Source organism: Syngnathus leptorhynchus, chromosome 20 (assembly GCF_054491065.1).
Source record: "Syngnathus leptorhynchus isolate UIUO chromosome 20, UIUO_Slep, whole genome shotgun sequence".
Classification (NCBI taxonomy): domain Eukaryota; kingdom Metazoa; phylum Chordata; class Actinopteri; order Syngnathiformes; family Syngnathidae; genus Syngnathus; species Syngnathus leptorhynchus.
The window spans coordinates 5,468,289-5,487,763 of record NC_141214.1 but is presented as its reverse complement, the minus strand read 5'-3'; the positions used below and the strand labels follow the sequence as shown (position 1 = coordinate 5,487,763).

Sequence of the window (19,475 nt, the reverse complement as noted above, 5' to 3'; positions counted from 1 at the left end):
GCAAATGAAAACAGTGCAGACTGGGCTCCAAAATAAATCGAGACATTTGATGCACTTTGATATATATATATATATATATATATATATATATATATATATATATATATATATATATGCATCAGCTGTGGGAAAAAAAAATCACTCTTTGGCTAACATTTTTAGTATCAATATTTGGGATGATTTAAAAAGATGCATATGACGCTTGGAGTTCTTAACCTTCGCGATAAAAATTAATCTATTCAGGGTTGGGGGGGTGAGTCCTGTCGTGAGTACTTGATGCCCTGCCTTCAATAGAACACGTCATAATCCCCAAAACAAACAAAAATGTCTACAAACTCATCCGACACTATTACATCTAAAAATTTAATTAATTATTATATTTTCATTTTATAATCTTATTTTATCATTTTAATTGTAATATCATTACTAATATTAAATTAAATTAAAATATATATTTTATTTTATTTTCTAATTTAAATTTTATTTTCAAATTTTATTTTCTGATTTATTTTATAATTTTCATTTTAATAATACTACTGTTATTGAATTAAATTATTTATTATAAAATAATTTCGTTTTTTTTTCATTTAAATTGATCTTAAAATAACAAAACAGTTGAAATAATGACTTTATTAATGTTGTGAACTCTCCTGGGTTGGGTTTTCCAAAGGAAACAGCTCATCATAAGACCACTGAAAAACTGCTTGAGCAACACAATGGTGACCTTGAATCCCGCATGCTTTTCTGCATGTAATGATATCTAGATTAAACACAATATTATTGTTGGCCCTTGGAAGCCAATCATGATTTCTCTCAAGCATGCATGGTAAGTGTGAACCCGCCCTCCCACCTCAATATTTCTACCCACGTCCTGATACATTATTAGTCAGGAGAGGTGATGGTAATTGAAGCATTGAGGGAAAAGGACAACTATGAAGGTCAAATCCTATTGGACGACTCAATCCAAACCATTATTATGGATCAAACTGTTGTCATCTTAGATTGTGTCTGCCAATTATTGGACCAAAAGCAACATTAGATAAAGCCAACTTGCAATCCTTTCAGACTTCCCATTCCTGTCTCTGGCACTCCGTCACAAGCTTGTTGATCCTACAGAGGCGGGCGCGTCTCCCAAAATTTTATCGTTTGAAAACACCACTAATTTCTTGAAACAATGGGAAAAGTGACATTTTTAGCACCTGGGAGTTTTTTGGGGCTTATTTTAAAGTTTGATTTAAGAGCTGATTACAACATGACAAAATACTGCTCTGAACTTCCATCCATTCAGTAGCGGCCATCTGTCAAGTCACAAAGTGACAGTTGACCTTTTTGACTTTTCTAGGAGCAAGCTTCTCTATCTATCTATCTGGGAGCACACAGGAACGTGGAGTAATCTGTCTGGGCCAGCGTGCGGGGTTATGCACGGGCTCACGTTGAGGCCGGCCTAATCACCTTTCGGATCAACCGGGAGAACAGAGGAGACCCGTACCTTTTATCCCAAACCAAAGTCAACAAGGCGGGATTCCTGGGAAGCATTGCAGACATTCTTGAAAGCAAAAAAAAAAGGAGGGAAAGAAAAGAAAAGAGTCATTGAGCCTTCTCTCGCAAAATTTAAGAGCTCTGCTAAGGAGAGAGACGAGCGCACATGAAAGAGAGAAAATTGTTGCTATGGTAGAAGACACGGCACCTCCAAATCCACAAATAAGTCTGCACCTTACATACCGACTTGGCCCAAACGGACCTGGCGAGCCGCCTCCTGTTTTGTGTCGGGGCCCAAATTTTTCACTGTTGACCAGAGGTAATAAATGACTGGCTTCGCTTGGTGCTGTTTGCACAGATGGAGCACCTCCTTCACAACTGGCCACCCTTTTGCTGGTGCTATTTCCTCTCTGCCGCTTAGCCCGAGCTATCACATGCTATGCAAACACCGTCACTCAACAGACACGCCAAGCACAGCAATGATCCTGGAAGACGTATTTGCCCGCAGCGTTGGCCAAATTTATACCCATCAAGATTTATGGAAGTCATTTCGCACGTAGTATATGTCCAAATATGTCTGTTAGTTTGTTGCGTTTCTCGTAAATATATTTGATTGCGTGCAGCAATTACATGTTGTTATGAGTTTAGGGTAGCGTAGGGTTAAAGTAGAAAAATATATTTCATTTAGGTATCTATATCTTACTTGAATATCTTTATTTAATTTTTATTTTGTATTGATTTATTTTTTGTCTATTTATTTTGTTTTATTTTATTTTATTGCAGCCCTTAAAGTAATTTTATTTCATTTAGATATTAATATCTTACTTTTTTATTTTTTTATTATTTAATTTTTTTATTTATTTTGCAGCCCTAACAACTAACAGACAAATGTGAAAGTATAAAAATGGTGAAACGGGACAACAGGTCGTGTTGCTAAGCTATATAATCATACAAAGGCAATTTCTTATAAATTTCAAAAGAAACACGTCTCGTAAAAGGTTTATGAGTATTATCATTGCGGCTTGTTCCATCCAGCACTCTATCCCAAAGATTAATATTTCAATATAGTTATGTCGAGTATTAAAGCACTCCATCTCCGTACTCAAGACAACAGTCTTGAGGGCCAAAGCAGCGTGAAACAATCTGGAAATAGAACATGATATATCAAACCTTGCACGATTCATCCATTTACATTTTGAGATGTATCTCCTTTGTTGTATCAAATATTTGGCTCTTAATCTGGAAGAAGTGAATAAAGTAGTAGCAAAGTGGATAAGAGAGCGGTGGACAGAAAGTCAAGTTGGAGACATTTTGGCCAGAGATGTCTGAGTGAATAACTTGGCATGTTTCTTTGTGGTGGGAACAGCATGGGCTGGAGACTTGAGCCAGAGCCCACAACGTCTAGCCTGAAAGGTTCTCTCATTAGAAAGATTGGAGTCTCACGGGAACCGCAGCGCTCATACAAGTCCTGGGAACTCGCAAACGTTTTAAGGCAGGTATGAAGCTAGCGGGTGAGGCTACGTTCAAATCTTGCTAGCAGCTTTATTATTATTTTTTTTTTGGAAGGTTCAGGACCTGATACCTGAGGAGAAAGACGTTTCTAATTTGAGCAGACCCACAGCGGAGAATCGGCATGGAATGCGAGGCATTTTTAGGCTGAGTCAAGAGGTGTTCATCGTTTTTTTTTTCCAAATGGAAAAAAAAAAAAAAGCAAAAAGTGATGTTGTGGTAAAAACAGGATCACAAGGGAATACGTGCAACATTCAATAAATGGAGATTAGAACCAAATGTTACAAAAAGCAGCCCAACATACTAAAAGACTCCAGAGGACCAGACCTCCATTTAAAAAAAAAAAACAGGTGTGTCAAGAGTGGCTCCAGTCCTGAGCAAAAACCGGCTCACTCACCTCACTCTTTATTTTGATAAACTTTGCCAGATCAGTTTATGTTTTCAGGGGCGGGTGAACACCTTGTTGAGATTAGAAGTAAAGGTGGTGTGTGTGTGTGTGTGTGTGTGTGTGTGTGTGTGTGTGTGTGTGTGTGTGTGTGTGTGTGTGTGTGTGTGTCGAAGCAAACCAACGCAGGTGAACATGGCCGCCTTGACTCAGCAGCCCCGCCCAACTTAGCCTTCAATGGGGAATCTGTTCAAGTGCATTAGGCATCGCTTGCTCCAGCCACTTTTTTCCAAATGTCTTTTTTTTCCCTCTAAATAACACATCAATTCTCAAAAGGTTAAAAAACCTCCTGAGGACTAATCGTCGCCATCAACACCGATGACTGTACGTATTCATTTTAAACTCTGTTTTTAGCAACGGACAAAAAGACAAGAACTACAGAACACCGAAAAAAAAAAAAATTACAGAACATTTCCATCCATTTCCAACTCTACTCATCCATAAAAGTAACTTGAGCTTCAAATGTAAAAAATCCCAAATCTCCACTTTCCAATTGATGCTTTCTACACACTTCTGAGCGTGCAAACACCTTTCCAGAAAGTACATCCTGATAAATCAAAGCTGATCTGATCTCCCGGCCCAAAAATTCCAGACTGCCTAGGCCACACCACCCAGATCCACCAAAGAAGGAAACGGGCGTCTCTATACGAGCAACTATGCCAAGAATGCCATTAGGCTCCATTTGTTTCTCGCTCGCGGTGGTGACAAGGCGAGGCGAGACTGGGGGTGTGAAGATTTTTTTTTTTTTTTGAAAACACTTGTAACCGCGGCCACATGTAGCACTTCATCTGGCGAGACCTCACGCATGAGGAAATTAGCACAGCAGTATGCGGCAACACACTTAGTCCACACAGCAAGGAGCGCCCCACCGCAGCGCTACGTCAAATGAAGACATCAAGTCCATGTAAACACTTGCGCTACACACACACACACACACACACACACACACACACACGTCAATCAAATCAAAAAACAAATCGCAAAGACATGAGTCCGTATCAAAGTAGCTCATTGGTGGAACAAAAATGTCTCCGCTAACTTCCCGCTCAGGAAATGCCATATAAGGAATGAGGTCATTCCGGAGCAATGTGGATATTTTTATTCTTTTTATTTGAGGTTTGCGGCCTATAAACCCTAACCGGTGAATATTTGCCTTGTTTCACTTCGTCCATGCGGACACCCGACGTCAGCAGAATTTGATACTTTGGGTTGCTCTTTGTCTTTTTTTTTTCCAGAGCATCAAGAAGCTAATTTTGATTAAAAGGACCAAAATTATTTTCTAAACAGCCAGTGGTTCAATCAGAAGCAATTTGTGGTGAAGAATATTTTCCTCCTCGAGATGCATTGTCGAGATCAGACGTTACACAGCTGACCTTTGACCTCGATTCAACCTGGAAGTTCAAATACTGTCTCCCATTTGAGTTTCTTGCTACAAGTCAATAGGGCCAGTTTAGAAAAGGCCAATATTTATCGGGGAAAAAATGAAAACAGATGAATGCTGGCCCAGGGAAGTGTATTATTCTCCCAGTATCCCCCTGTGGTCTGGCCATACGCTTAACAATGTCGAATACGCTGCCTGTTGCTTTCACAACTCGTAGACGTTTCCATGACGTCTGGTCCAACACATTTTCAACTTGATTTATAACCCAAAGGAGTCGTCAGTTCAGGTCACATTGGAACATAAATAAAAGAAAGAAAAACTAGAACATTCTTCATGAATGTTTCAAATGGAACGCACAAACGTGAGATGTTTATTAGCATCCGAGGGAAATTTTTGCAAAGTCAGCCGTCTCCCGGGAAGTTTTCGCCAAATGTATTGATCAAATGTAAATGTTTCCAAAAAACGCGCAACACCAAGAAATATTTTGGGACACCGGTTTGGAACAGAGAAATGCGTCATATTTATTCTCGCTCTCACAGAGGAGGTGGAAAAAAAAAAAGAGCAAATAATGGCTTTACCAAGGTTGGAACAGCCATCATTCAAAAGTCATAAAAGATGGGCCTTGGAAGAGAGCGAGAGAAAATGTATTTTATATTCATCCTTGCATCTGAATTCACTGTTTGTTTTCACACATTTATTTCCCCCCCCTCCTCTGTTTTGCCTCAATTCATCCCCTTATCCTTCGGCAAATACACAAATGTCACCTCTATAAACATCCACCGTCTGTGGAAGAACAAAAAATGTTGATGATATGCCCGAGAGATTTCCAAGTGAAGCAAGCTCTTGTCTTTTATGCGGCCGCCATTGCTCATTCATACGACAACCCGCAGCCACGGGTTCAACGGGGGCCTCTTTAACATTCCGTTATTCCATCAAGTCAAATAAATACATACAATCTCTTTGAGTCAGATACTAATAAAGTAATCCGTTATTTCCATTTAAAAAAAAAAGCTTTTCGGCTATTTGTTTAGGAAATTTTCATTGTCATAATTAAGCACATTGGGTTTAATGAAAATACGGGAAGGGAGGGGCCTGCGATAGGAGCGGACTGGGACATGGAAGTTATGTGCAATAGCTCCCGCATGTCTTTAAGGCTCGTTCACACGCCGCCCTTGCGAAAATATCGGAAAATATGAGTGCGATTTTATTGAGCTGCAAACTTCAGGGACGCCCGGCAAAGCCTCCGACAGTGATTGATGAGCGGACTGACGGAATCGCAGCGGGACTTTGGACCTCCAGAGTGCGAGGTCCCGCTGATGCGCTCGGCCGCATGCGGCGGTATCGAATCTCTCCCACGCCAGGTTGTGACGGAGATATACGACGCACCTCCAGTTCTACCGGGTTTAAGTCATAGCTCACTTGGATGCCCGCTTATGTTTCTCAAACTACAAAAAAAAAAAAAACACGGTCATTGACGCCAGTTCTTTTCACGCTGTTGAGCGGAGCCGCTGTTGGATCGAATAAGCGCCATTTTTTTTTTTTTTTTTTTGGGAAAACCAGCGGTCCAGCTAATCATTTAGGGAATGCGGCATGGATATAAGATAGGCCCAGATTGGGAATGTGCCGAGACTGAGGAATGGTAATTACTTGGGAAATCAAACACCGTCAATTGTGAGGTTTTCAACATATCGGCGTGTCGCTCAACCTTCTCCTCTCACTCCATCTCAAGCGAGCCTGGCGGTCACTCCCCTCCAGGCTCCAGTCATCTTCACTTTTTCCACCCCCCTCAACCCTCCCATTTATTTTCCTTTAATTTTCTCAGTCACCCCACCCTTTCATTTTCTATCCTTGTTTTTTTATTTTTTTTTCTCAAAAGGTTGCAGCAGAAGCAATCTATACTTTTCCTCCCTACCGCTGTCGTTTCATTCCGCAGAAATGTATTTACAAAAAAAGAGTTTGTAAATATTTGCCAATGATTTGAATTCCTTACATGGAAGAATTTTTCTTTTTTTTGGTGTGTTGGTATTGGCTTTTGTGATTTAAGTTCACTCCAAATATGGAAGAACCTTCACAGTAAAAGTGTCTTCCTGCAACACTATATTATGAAAATAGTATTCGAGAAATTCAGGACAATTTTGGAATAGATGATGGATGAAATCTATAAATAGGTCACCTCCCTCTATGTGCAATAAATTGATTGCAACTGGACTGCATTGGTAAGCTTGCAGTCATTTATTTCTACTTTCCACTTCCTGCGTGATAACACAACATGGACTTGACACAACAACTTGGTCTGATAAGCCTTCACAAAAATCAGATAGACACTAATTCCTTTTCATCACTTGAAGGAGCGAGTCAAAATAAAACACGAATTTGCATACAATCAAAATGGGGGTCATGAAGGAGGGGGGGCGTCTGTGGTCTAAACAAACCAGATCCACAACAAACCACATTGTTACTCGCCTTTAAATGTTTCCTGTTTGGGGAAAGTATGCCTATCATAATATCCTGTCTGCACTCAAGCCCAGATAGTAGAATGTACTTTTTATTTTTCAAAACAACACTGAAGAAAAGATACTGTTGGTGGCCGGAGACATATCACAGTGTGAACTCTACTGGATTCAATTTAAGGAACATTTACTGTAAATTACAAGTTTCAAGTAGACATCAATAAATTTGACCACTGATGGCAAAAACACATTTAAATAATTTAATCCCATAGTAATGGGATGAGATTTTTTTTTTTTACTGTTCTCAGACCCATCTTGTTAAAATTATAGACTTTCATAAATTACTTTTGGAAAAGATGCGAAAGGAGATAAAGACTCAAAGGCGCGGGCGTAGCAGAAAGTGATGTCGAGAAATAAATCTTCCCAGCTTCCTATTTAAATGCTTCCAAAATGTGCATCAGTGGTTTGTCCTCTGAAGCTTTCCCTAATCTTGGGGTTACAACCTTAATTATTTATTATTTTTTTAGTATCGTTTCGCCAAATAGAGCCAAATGCTCGACGCTAGTCAATCCATCGGTTATTTCTCGGCTGAGTGCTTTTATTCTTTCTCCCAAGGTTGTTCGAATAGCATAAAAAGGTGCAAATAGTAGATCTTAAAGCATGGCCTCCACTTAAATAAACACCTCGCCCACTTTAAAGAAGCATCCTTCTTCTCGGGTCAACAGACAGCGTCAAGCTAACGTCGCTCATACGCGAAACACGCATTTGTAAATAAAGCTCTCTTGTACAATCAAGGACTTGCTTCATATAGACGCCCTGTACTCGCTGTAATTGAGTCAATAAACACAACCTTGAGGTGAACATATAAAAAAAAAAAAATGTATTTCTCATTCTCAGTTTTTACGCAGAGTGTAACCGACTCATGGGTGGTCTCGTCTTTACAAGACTGTAAAACGATGCTAAAAAAAAAAAAGGTCACTAGCTTCACCTCCGCCATCAATGAAGCATGCATGGACATGCTCAAAGGAGGGACTCAGTCGAATAAATCAAAGCACAGAGCAACGGTGGCCATCTCACGTGCGTCACATGACTTGATTGGGCCAAATTTGCCCCCGCCAGCCACAGTTTGACACCCCTGTGAAAGACATCCATTCATTTTTTTTTTTTTTACGCCCCCCAATCACTCTTCAAGTTTGCTTTATCGTAGCTGGCGGACATAAACGCATGCACACCTCCGCACACACGATGTTGAAAGGCAAAAAAAAAAGTGCAGACTTTGCCTCGGGGAACGTTCAGCTGGGGTACAGATGTGCCTCACATCAGCCGACGTGAGGAATACGCGACATAGCGCCGCGAGAATTTGATATACATTCAAGTTCAAGCTCACAAAGGTGAAGAATCATTCGGATATTATGATGAAGGAAATATTCCATAAAGCGGCCTGCCAAATGAAAGCGGGAAGGAATGTCGATGAAATCAGGAGGAAGAAGCAGTCATGGCACACGCGGTTCACATTACGATTCCATGCCACCGAAAAAAGCCAACCTGCTGTATCCTGCGAGCGTGGCAAAGACACACACACACACACAAAAAAAAAATTCCATCATTCTTTCATTTATTTTTGCTGTCTGATAAACAGGTAGCATCTTGAAGTCATCACACAAAGTAGGAATAATTTTCAACTAATAGGAATAGTTGACCTCTATGCACGCAGACGATTACTGGCCAAAAGTAAATACAAAAAGGAGAACTCTGAAAGGACCACCAGCATAATACAGGACGCTACATTAGCATGTGCCAGAAATGAAGCTATGCCAGGAATCGCTGCGTAAGCAAATAAGTCATTATGACAATTGATAGAAAATCGCAGGGATCATATTCTCACTCTTAATAAAATAAGCGTCCGCCTACAGTTTCTTGATGTGTTGCCAGAACAGCTCGGCACCGTGTGATACAAAAATAATTTGAATATGAGCATTGTCAGAAAATGCAGAAAGTATTCAAGTCCCAAGAGGGGGCGAGACGTCACGTTTTTCCCGACCTCGCCGTCCCACATAATCACTCCTGGAAGATTCCCCCCCCCCCCGCTGGTCTGTTTCCCATTTGAAACCTCAACGAATCCCGACCTCATCCTTTTTTCAAACGGCAGAGTTTTGCTCGGCGACGACGCAGTGGAAATTTTCAAAACCGCAGAAATAAAAGGAAATCATCTTGTTTGGATCAAATGTAAGGTTTTAGTGTTCGGTGCCACCGGTCCCAGCTGCGGAGGCATTGTTGTGTCTAGACGTTTCATTTTAAGAACATTTTCAAAAAAAAATCTGGTCTTAATTACTCTCTTGATTCTTTACCTCAACGGTGTTTGACATTTGGTTTAACTTTGCATATGATGGAATTGTTCCTGAGCCAATTAATACTCGCGTCTGATTGGTCGAGCTCGACTACAACGGAGAACAAGTTCAGCCATGTAAATCCAAAGTCAAAAAGCATTAAGCAAAACCGAACAGTCTTAATTTAGCTTTCAGCTCAATTATTTTCACGGTATTTGATTTCCCTACTAAATCACGAGATGATCTCTGTTGAAGCTTTTTGTCGTTCTTACCATCTAAAGCGGTTCCAATGGCCCTCGCAACAGATAAAGAAAAAACATGTTTGCATGTTTTAACACCCACTCAAGTGTACTTAGAAAGAAAATAACACTTGGCCGGGACTTTATTTTTCCAGAGTGCTTTCAAAATGGAAACACATTGAAATCCTCAAGTTGTGTACGTTTGTCTGCAGTGGGCGCTGCGAGTTAGATAACAAACCTAAAAAAAGGAAACCAGATGCCCCAATAGGCGTGAAAGTCAACAAAAAAGCAAAAACTATTTCGACTGATCATGATATTTTCCTTAACACCCTTTTAAAATGTCCATTTTTCAGCCTCCCGTTACGTTGAAAAGGAAGCTGCCAACTGTCAACTTGGGATTAGATGAATCGGAGTGTAAAACGAGCCGTCGACTCGGGATTTTGAACCGATTCAAAAATGAAATCAAACACAGAAGGCCGTGACACAGCATCTGTATTTGACTACTAGGAACGGGAGCGGCCTTATTGCAAATATCGGAAAGACTCAAACGGGTCGTGAAAAAGTCAGAGGTTAAGTGGGTTAGTCTTAATAAAAAAAAAAATCGACACGCATACACATTTTGTGCCTCACTTAAAAACAGCTGTCAGCACCAGCTCAGCATCTTTTGTGGAGTTCAACAAGCAGCGCGAATGGACTCCGTCTAAGTCCGCCACTGAAATCTCCAAAGGCTTTGGAGCGCGTCACTGGCCCGACGCTTCAAAACAATCCTCAAATCCTGGATATCCCCCCTGAGAGGGAACATCTGTGCAGCCGAGATGGCCTGCAGATGAGAACAGTTGAATGAATTGCTGGGCTCGTTTATGTTTCATGTCAAAAAATGTTTGAGTACATAAAACGAGAACGCTATTGCGTACTTTTAAGTTATGAAGCCAAAGTGATCAAGTCTAATGCAGTCGTGTGGCGACCTATCAAGAAAGGTCAACAAGGTCATGTTGCAAGCCAAGTGCTACATATAGCAAGGCATACTAAGAAGGAGATGCCGGGATGAAAGCGGGAAAACGTGTCAAAGGCTCGGTACGTTTGTCTTTTTTTTCCAAGGCCAATCCGATCCACCGCGGCCCACCTCTTAGTCAGACTTAGTTTTCCTATGCATGTGGAAAAAAAAAGGAGGGAAGAATGAGCTGAAGTAACCCAAGCTGCCGAATTAGCCCTGGAGGACTTTAAAAACCTTGCTACTCTGACTTTCATGAAGATGTACATCACCCTCTTGAGGATGTATGATTACGGGGAAAAAAATAAAAAAATATCCCCAATTTGATCGTCATCAACCATGGGAGGCAACTTCTGTATTTTCATTCTTGCCACGACAAGTTTTTTGGCGAGTAAGTAAAAGTCCAGAGAGAGCTGCAAACATGACCCGAAAGTCTGCAAGGCAGCCAGCGTTGGCTTTAGGACAGCGAGAAAAGACAGTGGAGTGGCTTTTATTTTGTTAAACCTTTAACCTCAAAGTCTAATATACTTAACAATGTTTCTCCTTGGCGCTGGAGGTCTGCTGGCTACTTCTGCGTATTGTCGGGTAATTAGCAACACATGGAAAAACCACTGCGCTAGATATTTTCAGTTTTGGTGAGGAATACAACTTGAATGTTTTTTTGAGAAACTTTAAAAAAAAGAAGTAACTGATGCAGTGTTGTCACAATCAGTCGGGTCATGTGACTAGCTCGGTTATGCCAGGAAGTGTCAGATGCTCAGGATGTTATTGCCAAGTTATCCTGCCACAACTCGCTCCTCTATCGACCCACTTTAAAAAAAAAAAAAAAAAAGTAAATAGACCAGGTTGATCGAGATCCAGCCCGCCAGACAACGATAAATCGAACACCTGACTGACTTGTGTGGCCTCGGATCGGCATATTAAGTTCCATCCGTTTTGGGAAAGTAGATCTCATTTGGATCGGTCTGGATTTCCAAAACATCCTCTTCCTTTTCCTGATTGTCTGCACTGATGAAATCAGCCCATTAAGGATTGAAATGAAAATGGACTCTCTGTGCGCGGGGAGCGACAAAAGAACCATGTGGCACTTTGAATCGTTCTGCTTGCCACATGGAAGAAATTCGTTTTCCATGTGCTGTAATAATTAGCCTTTAGAAATACAACCGCGTTGTTGTTAGCTTTTGCTTTGCAGATTTATGATGAGACTGTCTCATAACTCACAGACAAACCCGTGAAGTTTGAAGAACTAGTTCTGGCTAAGCGGATCAACTTTAAAGGTGAGGAGAAACAGAACAGGAGGAAAATTACGGCCGTTGCATTTGCTTGTTATCAAACTATTAAGATGACGTCAATGAATTATGTGACTGGCTTTGTTGCTACACGGTCAATCAAAGCTTTAAATCTCACAAATTAGCGAAATAAAATTGTCTTTTTTTAGTTGAATGGTAAAATAAAGGCGGGACGTCAAACACGCGCCTCTTAATGGCCTTTGGCGTAGGAGAAGTGCGACGCAAAGGTCGAGTTAGCGCAGCTGCGCGGCTCGCCGTTGAGGAAGCCGATTGGGAGGGACGGCTCCAAGATCGAAACGGGATCCGGTGGACTCGATGCGACCTGGACCACCTCAGCCAGCAAACGCTGACAGTGATGGAGAAGAAAAACAAAGTGTTGGAGGGAGGCGGAGGAATCGCAGAGGAAATGAATATCTTACGCTAACACATTGTGTGAAAGAAAGAAATCTCTCTCAATGACCTTGTGTTTTTCATTCCTCTCTCCTTCCTCCTCCGCCTCTCGCTCGCCGATTGAAATACGCAAGCATAATAATAGTTGGTGGAGAATAAAGATGGAGGGCTTTACCAAAAAAAAAAGGGCTGGGCCCGCTCGCTCGCTAGGCGTTAGCATACCCGCGTTGAAGAGCGCTGTGTGTCAACAAGCGCTTGAAGGTAATTTTTAATATTAGCTAAAAGGGATGCAATTGAAAACATGAGCGAAAGACGATGATGGCAACGGCGTGTTGAAAAGATGATTACCGAGAAACGGCTCAAGAATGACTTACAGATGACTTTCTGCCTGCGGTTTTCCCTTTCATACAAATAGAGGCACCACTATTAGACAACCATTCCAAATCCCGCGTCTCGGAAGATCCGCTTTCATTTCCGAAGTGCCGGCTCGTCGCTATCTCAAGGCCTACCGCAGTGTAATGTTCTTCTCCGGTTTCACCTCAAGCCCTGCTTGGGTTTACGGGACCGGCGTTTGTTTGTAGGACGACTTTTGTTTGCTTACACTCGTCAAATGAGCTCGGCCGTTGACTTCATAAATAATCGAGTTGTTTTTCTGCCAATGATAAGCGTGTCAACAGAACCAGAACCGGACTGGAATTTGTCACCGCAAGCTAATGTTTAGCCGTTGAGTTTGTTTGGAGCTTATAATTAAGGTCCTTATGAGTTGCTGACCTTGCGAGATTTTTGTGGTGGGTTCATGTTCGTTGACAGCGGTATGTTCTGCTAGTCCAAAAGTTACACTCTTAGACCTCAAGGAGGATTGGAAGTTAGAATTTTAGGGTCAGGGGGTACAATTATGTGATATGATAGATATATATATAATGTGTAGCCAGACCCAAAAGAGGTCTAAAGGGGTCAGAATTCTCGAGTTGGTACCAGAGCAAGAATTTGGTTAGTCAGATTGGGAGATAGAAAAATAAAATATGTTCTTCAAACCTGAACTGTCCAAGTCCCAGTTGCATCTGGTGTGACGAAAAAGAAAATGACCCAGACTGACCTTGTGCTGGCTTGCTCCGAGATGACGATTCACATTTCCTATATCCAGTTGACAGGTCAAGCAAGTACATTCCGCTTCCTTTTCCTACAGTGACCTCATCCACGAGCTGTGCCAGGAAATGATCATCCTCCCAACTCCATCTTTCAGTGACCTGGAATAAAAATGGTGGACATCCAATTGTCAGTCATGCCACAGGCACTTCTCAAAAGTACTTGGAAATGAATTCAAATGTTTTGGAGGTCACGTGTCATCAATTTCACTTGGTCTGAAAAGGTTTGATTTACAACAAATAATTGAAAACAACAAAGAAAACAAAATAAAATAAATGTCGTTTGGATGACGGGAACGGATTAATAGTAATTCAATACAACTCAATGGAGTCAATGTATTTGTAGACGAGTACACCGAGTATGTCAATGTCCAACTGTACAGGTGACGTCATTTCCAAAATGACCTCCGACACGTTCCATTTATGGAAGCATAATGAGCTTTTAAGTCATTCTAAACGAAGCCCTTCTACCGTTTGCAACGGTTGTTTATTTAATATGTCTCATTTTTATTTAAAGCCTCATACAGTTTACAAGTATGAGTGAATATGGAAATATGAGATGTTCTTTTCCAGGAGTGGCTCTATTTTTAGTATGCAGTAAAGCATTTTTGAAAATCTAGAAAGACATGTTCATGAAAGAGTCGCTGTTCAACAAACCGTTGTCACTCTTTCCTTAACCATCGTCAACTACAATCATTCTCTTAGTCTCCACTTCAGTTTTTTTTTTTTTTCCCCCCATCATCGCTATAAATAGTGGCGGTCACGCTCCGTCTTTAACGTTCGACACTCTTATTGTGATGATATAAGAGCTGATCGCAGGGTCACAATGGGACTATTCAAGCATCCATCATATGACCCACAAATGTATTTAACGCTTACTGCTTGATTGCATTAAATGTGTTTCTAATTACCGCCAGTTGTCAGGCTTGTTCGAAACATACAAAATTAATTACACTCATTTAATATTTTGTCAAGTAGGGGTGGTCTCGGTAGCTGGGATGTTTTAAGATCGTGACTTATGGTTTATAATAAGCCCCGTTTGTTGTCATTGCTATGGAGACATCGTTTTGGAACAACGTCACCTCAACGTTTGGGTCTGGAACGTACAGGATTCCCCCGAGGTGTAACGTTAGCGGCGCGTGGCCAAGCTGAGATGTGATTGACAACAGCTCGCTACAATTATGTTTTCTCTCTCTCTCCAGTTACTGTATTATTTCATGTTTTTCAGTCGTGCATCAAAGTGGCTTATCCTGACATGTTTTCCCGGAGCTGCTATGACTTGTAATGTGCTTAGCGCTGGAAAAGCAAACAAAGCATGACACAGCACTCCATCATCTTACCTGATGATGTCATCATAATATAAATATTCTGTTAGCGCTTTTGCTCCCACCTTAGTCGACGACGACAGGCGGGTGTGTTGTCGCAAATCAGTGACATTTTTTTGGGGGTTAGCCCAGTTGTGACAGGGCATGTTTTTTAAGTCCCCCTCCTCCCCCCCTAGATATTGTAAACTTCACCCAGACCGTGCAGCGCCGGAGGTGGGTGTCAATGAGGGGGTTGTGTCGGTAAACAGTCCGCCCTTTCAGCGCCCGTTTGCGGGTCCGCCCTCGTGGTCGTTCATGGCGGAGGTGTCGCCGTCGGGATTGCTAAGTGCCTCTGACCAAGACCACTCGACTGCGGCCTAATTTTTGCCTTTCATTAAAGCAACCATTACCACATGTCCCACCCAACCCACTTTAATCAAATCTAGCTTTAAGAGAGGTTCTCTGTTCAACATTTCGAAAGGTCACTCGAGCAAAAATGAGGCCTAACATGGAAAAAAAATGTTGGCAATCCCCAAAACGAATAAGATAGTATCAAGTAAGCCCTGAAAAAGTATTCAAGATCAGCTAATTGGTCCAAAATTTGATATATGACTTTAATTTGTTCAATCTCAAAATTGAAATTCGTTTGGAAACAGCTTCGTTTGTGGCACTCTTGGCACACAAACGAGTTGAATCCAATTAAGACGGCAGAGTCATACATTGTTACATTTAAAATATTACATATGTATATTTTTAACCATTGCCAATTATTTAAACAAAATAAGTCGAGGCACGCACAATGTAACTAAATGTGAATACATTGAAACGAGATCATGATTTGAGTTTCTATACTAAGTGACATTTTTGTTTTGTACTGTGCCGGGAAATTCTTCTCATGCAATATGACCACTTTGACAAAACACACACGCACGGGATACAAGAACTGACGGGGAATATATTAAGCGTAGCCCAGTAGCTGTCATAAAACTAGAGTTGTGAAAATATTCACCTCGTGGAGGTACGTGAGCTACAGAGTTATGGCAAAGTATTCCCCGGGGAACTTCCAAAGCGGCATTTACGAGCAGTCGGTATTTTTGGCGGGATGATTCATGTGAGGGGCATAAATGTCCAACGTACACATTGCCATTTCATGGCAATTCATGTTATGCTTGTAGAGATATTTCAACGCACTGACATACGGGACTGGCCTTCGTGTATAAACATTGCTATATTTCCAAGACACTACTTCATATTTTGATTGTTTTTGTCTAATTCAAATAATTACTGTAATTTCTGAACAAACAAAATTCTGTTTTTATATATAAGCCGCACTGGACTATAAGCCGCAGGTGTTTTATTGTTTAATTACCATATGTATGAGAATATGCACAAATTATAAAATAAAATAAAAAATCCATAAATAAGACGCACTGGACTAAATTTAGCCAAAGTTCAAAGCCTGTGAAAAAAAATACAGTAGCTTGAATCAGAGCCTCCCACAACATACATATGTGTAGAGTATTATAGGGGGGGAAAAATGCCTTTTGGGTATACAATTATGGTGTCACTGGTTATAAAAATAATTATATTGTCTCCCTTGCTGGCTGATGTGATTAATGGAGGACATTACACACATGGTGGAAGCTGGAAAGACTACAAGAAGAAGAGACAAAAAAAAGCACTATTAGCGACAATCAGCATGCTGTAAAATGAAAATAACAGATGACGGTGCTGACATGACGCATCCTTTTGTCTGCCCCGGTGCAGACATAAAAAAAAAAAAAATCTGCCCCCCCCCTCCCTCTTATAGGAACCATATGAGTGTCCTTAAACCGTTTGACTGATGCGGACGTTGACAGTCTGCCTACGCCGTGGGAGTCCTGACAAAATGCTACACAGTCTTTGACAGGCTCATCTTTTATTCTCTCTTCTGGGGGCGAGTAGCAGCGGGTGTCGGTCTGGCAAACATTGGCACTCGATGCAAGCCTGACCGAAAACGACACGGGAGGCTAATTGGAAAAAGGTTTGTTCTTTACGAGGACCGTGAAGTGAGCTTTCAACACTTCCCGTGTTGAATGGAGAGTGGATATGGAGGCTAACAGGTGAAGCATATGCGCCGTGTTGGGTCACGTGTGCCAAAGGCATGTGCAAAGCTCATCTAAAGGGATGTAAAAAAATTAAATGTAATGTTCAAGGACATGGGAAAATATGTGTGTACAATTTTTCAATTGATTTCAACTTGCTTGGGTGGATGGGAAAGGCAGACTTGGAGGCAAAATTTCACGAGATATATGATCTAAAAGTTGGAAAAACATCCAAGAACCACAATGAGAAAGAAAAGCAGTTCTAAACAAATTGGCAAAATAATCTTCCCTCCGGGTTTATATCTTTGCCTTTTTTTTTTTTTTTTTTTTTTCGGGAAAGCTATCAGATGATAAGTCAAAATCCAAATTGGTAATGACAGTCTGATTAGAGGTCTATTCTGCAGAGATACACGCAAACGGCAGGGCAAGAAGTGAACGGAAAAATGACGAATGTGAATTGGATCAAGCCGAGTTGAATGCAAAGTTATGAAACCCAAGTCATCAAAGGAATCATGGGCGGATCTGACAGGATAAACGCAAACATAAAAATCGTGGATTAATGGCGAGGAATGTAATTTTTTTTTTTTTTTTTTAGGAACATCACAACACTGAATCGGGATTTAGCTGTCAACTCGTAACAACAATCATCCAAAAACAACATTTAGAATAAAATAAGACCTTGCGGGTTACTGTCAAGTGGATTGTTGAGAAAAAAAAAAAAAAAAGATGTTAGTTCTTCTGTGCCGTTCAAACGGCGTTGAACGAAAACATATGTTAGGAATAGCTCGATGTGAAAAATACAAAGGCTGAAAGCAATATTTTCATAGACTATTATGGATATTAAATAGCTTTCTTATTTTTCCCCAGTAGTGGTAGAAACATGGTATAATAATGGCTGGATGAAACCATTTAGCAGCATGTTTGTCACCCAAAGCGGTGGCACGCATTGACTTCAAGCTTGCAACTTGTGATCGGTGACATCCAGCCTGCCGCAGCTGCGGCGTGGAAGGCCTGGTTGGATTTTAGTCCGAGCCAAAGCAGAACGTTTGCATTCCTGCTTTTCAATTGGAATTAATGTTCTCGTTACTGCCTCTGAAAGCCGTGTAAATATTAGCTTGCGTTCCGAGGAACGGGCCCCGGCAATAATGAGGACAGGTGCAGTTTGCCCTCAAGGTCGCCTGGTGTAAACTTACACATTGGATTTTTTTTTTTTCCCTCCTCTCTCTCTCGCCTACTCACTTCATCCTCAAGTGAAGTGTTTCCAATCTGGAAACTTCTGCGGCTGTTACATGAAATTCCAGCTTGAACGGCTGCGGTTTCAGTAACCAAAAAAAAAAAAAAGATGAAAAGCAAGGTTGGGGAAAGTATTCGGAGAAAATGGGGCACGAATATAAAGAGGATCAAGGCTTCTACCATAAGGAACATGGCAAAAAAAAAATCTTCATCCAGGAGAGAAGACCAAGAACAAAAGGAGCTGGAGGAAATTGGAAGCAGGGCCAAGGTGGCTTAGCAGTTCCTCATCCCAAAAACTTTTTTTTAAAAAAGACCATGCAGAGATCCAAGTGACTAAAATCCACTAAACATTCAAGTTCTGTGAAGACATGGCCAGTAATATTCAATATATGTCTATCAAATATGCAAATGAGCAGTAAATAGCAGTCCTGGATTTTTTTTTTTTGTTTTTTGTTTAGGTCAACAGCAGACTACGGCAGGCTCGACTGTCACAGTGTGCTTTCCGCCATTTGTTTCCCATAAAGACCACATGGAAAAATCCAGCTGGCTTAAAATCAAACCGGAGCACATTGTCTCAGCCTTATGACATTTGCTACTAGTATTTTGGGACTATTTATCAGTTTTATGGAAAATATGGACAGATTTGTAACGAAATAAGTGGGCCATTTCAGAACACTAAATGGACCTGCTTTTGACATTGACAAAAAACGAAATATGTCGGATAGGATATGTCTGGGGCTCATGGGTGGGTAAAAACGTAAAAAAAAAAAAAAGTAGTGGGTGAAATAACAGATACAAATCCACTTTATGCTGATGATGCTCACTTGATAACCGATAGGAGAGAGATGCGCCAGTGAGTCGACACACTGGCACCGGCCACCCGCTATGGATTGTTTTGACTTTCCATATTCAAAACCTGATATTGTATCCTAAGATTTATGTGCACTGGCAGGCCCACTATTAAACTCCTTCAAATATGGCACTCGAAGCTGCCAGAATCGTTTTCAAGGAGCAGAAATGCAAAGTGGACCGTTTCTGTTTTTTGACGGTGAAGAATCATCGCTAAAGCGGCTAAATCATGTAAACAGCGCCCTCTGGCGGACTATCTGAAAACACGTTTTCGACAAAAAAAGGAACTCAATTTGTTTGCGTTGCTTTACAGACAAAAATAGCCCCATATTTTTCTCCTAATGCGAGATATTTATGAAC

The 19,475-nt window shown here is 41.0% G+C and overlaps 1 protein-coding gene across 1 annotated transcript in view; it reads right to left on the bottom strand.

Annotated features, from left to right (window-relative positions):
* The window catches only part of col8a2 (collagen, type VIII, alpha 2), a 39,552-nt gene that overhangs the window by 19,841 nt on the left and 236 nt on the right, over nucleotides 1-19,475 (bottom strand). Inside the window, exon 2 of the mRNA XM_085900541.1 lies at nucleotides 13,597-13,747. The gene's annotated coding sequence lies outside the window, so the exon portion shown is untranslated. The remainder of the gene's footprint in view (nucleotides 1-13,596; nucleotides 13,748-19,475) is intronic.